Source organism: Cucurbita moschata, unplaced genomic scaffold, assembly GCF_002738365.1.
Source record: "Cucurbita moschata cultivar Rifu unplaced genomic scaffold, Cmos_1.0 Cmo_Scf00224, whole genome shotgun sequence".
NCBI lineage: Eukaryota > Viridiplantae > Streptophyta > Magnoliopsida > Cucurbitales > Cucurbitaceae > Cucurbita > Cucurbita moschata.
In genome coordinates, this window is record NW_019268740.1 from 3219 (window position 1) to 6667 (window position 3449).

Here is a 3449-nt window from a genome sequence, read left to right on the forward strand (position 1 = left end):
CAAGTAATTGCAAGATGCAAGCTTCACACAGGAATCAAAGTCCCAAGTATCAACGTCCTTTGAGTGTCAATTTTGATTCTCCATCTCAACATAAATTAAACTTATTTTCGTGAAGATATTTATTTATAAAAGCAAAATATTTCAGAGTCACAAAAATAAAAATGAGATATAGATACGAGACATAAATATGATACCAAATAGATATGGTAACTGTTAGAATTGGATTTGATTGAGTTATTTGGATTAGATTTGATCTAGTTATTTGAATTAGATTTGATTTAGTCATTCTTCAATTAGATGAGAGATTTCTCCCGATTCTTCTGATCTTTCCAGTTTTCTTTTTCTATTCCTAACATTTTGGTATTAGAGCCATGCTCTAAACTAGTTAAAACTAGAAGTAGTAGTCTTCTATGTGTGTCTTAATAAAAGTATGTCGATGGAGAGTCCACTTGTGCAGTCTGTTGGAGGAAGGAGCCAAAGTCGTGGAAGTTTTAGAGACAGAGGAAGGGGATGAGGCAGACAAACCTTCAACAAGGCCATAGTGGAGTGCTATAACTGTCACAAGCTAGGACATTTTCAATGGGAATGTCAAAGCAATTCCAGACGAGGCAGACAAACCTTCAACAAGGCCACAGTGGAGTGCTATAACTGTCACAAGCTAGGACATTTTCAATGGGAATGTCAAAGCAAGGAGAAGGAGACAAACTATTAGAGAATCGAGAAGAGATGTCGCCGATGGCTTACGTGAATATGAATAAGGCCAATAAAGAAGATATGTGGTTCCTTGACTCGGGATGTAGCAATCATATGTGTGGGAAGAAGGAATATTTTTCAGATTTTGATGGAAGTTTCAAAGATTCAGTGAAGCTGGGAACCAACTCAAGCATGGATGTAACTGAGGAGGATGATGAAGAAGGATGCACTAAACGTAATGTAACGATAGGAGTAAGACATGTTCATGAAACGTTATGGTTTGATTACGTATCAAAGTGCTATGGGTATGACAGATTGATAAAAACGATATGGTCACGATGGATTCATAAAACAACACGATTAGGTTATGGGTAGAAAGAGATAGGATTATGATAGATTGATAGAACGATAGCGTTACGATACTTTCCTGTAACGTTATGACTAAGGTACGTTTAGGTAACGACACAACTATGATATGTCTAAGGACGATAAGACTATGATAGATTAGGGAAGGATATAACCACGAAGTTTTTACGATATGATACGATTATGATACGACATGTGAAGGGCGGATATATATCCAACAAGTGTCAAAGAGGGACGTGAGAATAAATTATTCTCAAGCTTTCTTTACATCGGTCAAAGAGTATTTCATAAGCTTTCAAAATTAAGGGTTTTGTTTTTTCTTTCTTTCTCCCTTTTCACGTTTAATTTTTTTTTAAATAAAAAAAAGTTTAATGGGATCAAGTTTTCTTTCTTTCTCCCTTTTCACGTTTAATTTTTTTTTAAATAAAAAAAAGTTTAATGGGATCAAGCGATCCATTTGTAGGCCTTGAAGCACACAAGTATAACTACTTTTTCACTTCATCAATTTAAGTATAAAAAAAAGTTTAATGGGATCAAGCGATCCATTTGTAGGCCTTGAAGCACACAAGTATAACTACTTTACTTTTTCACTTCATCAATTTAAGTAGGCCTGCCTTGAAGCACACAAGTATAACTACTTTACTTTTTCACTTCATCAATTTAAGTAGGCCTTAAAGAATACAACTATTAAGGACTCTCGAATAAGGTTTGGAATCTCGGGAATAAATCGATGGTCGGTAGTAAATCAAACAAAGTGCCTGTCCAAAATAAAAGGGCCCAACCAGATTCAAACTAGTGACCTCTTGATCTGCAGTCAAATGCTCTACCACTGAGCTATGGACCCATTTTGCATGATTTCGTCCTTAGTGACCCCTTCTAGAGTGTCAGTCCAAAAGGTTCAAACGGGTGACTGGTCAAATTCTCTACCACTAAGCCATGGATCCATTTTGTAGGATTTTAACCTTAGTGATCCCTTAGACATAGTGTCGGTCCAAAAAGTGTAATAAATTTCTATCCAAGATAGAAGGGCCCAACTAGGTTCGAATTGGTGACCTCTTGATCTGCAATCAAATGCTCTAACATTGAGCTATGGACCCATTTTGTATGATCTCAACCTTAGTGACCCCTTCTACAAATTATCGGTCCAAAAGTGACCTTACCGAATTGGCTATGGACCAACTTTGTATAAATTGGTGGATTACCTATTGGGAATTAAACACAGGTCGTTAGATTCAAAGTCGAAAGTGCTAACCACTACATCATAGAACCACTTGTTAAACTTTATTTTTGCAGCGATTTTGATAAGCTTCAACAACGCTGGTTTTAGCAAAGCTAGAGGTCGTAGTATCCTTACAGATTTTCACAAGGTGTTTTCAACTTCTTTTTGAGGTAATTGAACTTTTGAGTCCATGCAAATAATTGGTTGGATTAGTATGAGTTTGAGAAGAGAGACTTTGTTAGAAACTGGCCCATAGATAATCTCCCGGTGTTTTCAACTTTTTTTATAGGTAGAATTTTAAAATCAAACCACAACAAAATTTACTTCTATCTAGCAAAATTATTTTTTTGTTTGAAACAAGATTATTCCCTTCTTTTTATAAAACTAAATTTGACTCTCCAATAGATTTTAATAGTTTTTTTAATTCAATTTTCTTTAAAATTTGTGTACACACGGTACAATGGAAATAATACTTTAAGATTATACCCTTTCTTTGTAGTATCAGTAATGTTATTTGAATAGCTTGAAGTCATCATAGCCCCTCCACCGGTTCTGAAGACTCCTTCGGCATCAATGTGCTCCAATGAAAGAGATCAGACCCTTTCCTGAACCAGAATCGGGCACAAAACGCCCGAGGAGAAATTCGAAAGCGAGCTCTTTTCGCGTATACGCAATCTCGAAACCCAATTAGCTCACAGACTGTCTCCTTAACCCTGGCGAGTATAAGTGCTTGGTAAGAGAGAATGTCGAATGAGAAAGACATTCGATTATGGCAACATTCACAACTACCAAAGTGCACTAAACCTAGTAGAGATCTTCGACCTAACGATAATGGAACATCAAGTCCATTTAATCAATCTGCTTTGTACCTTATTGTTGACCGAATCGGATGCACGCTAGGCCTAAATTGTCTCTCAATCACCCAGAGAGGAAAGGAAGATCAGATTCGAAGTTTACGAATCGAAGAGAAAGTGGATATGAGTTCTACACGCTTTCATTTTCAAAAGCTTTGCTTGCCTACAGTACTTTATTCAGGATCTGAATTTCTTGATCATTTCCTTGGCGGATAACACAAATGAAATCGTTTCTGCGAATGTTTGCTGAATCCACCACACCTAAATGGTGTGAAATTTATCTTATTTATAATCAAATAAATGACAAGGATATGGAA

At 36.3% G+C, this 3449-nt stretch overlaps 1 non-coding gene across 1 annotated transcript; it reads right to left on the bottom strand.

The window, feature by feature from the left end:
- Positions 1–1831: 1831 nt before the first annotated feature.
- Positions 1832–1903, bottom strand: TRNAC-GCA. The gene has a single exon. It is a non-coding gene; the product is annotated as a tRNA-Cys (tRNA).
- Between the last annotated feature and the right edge of the window lie 1546 nt (positions 1904–3449).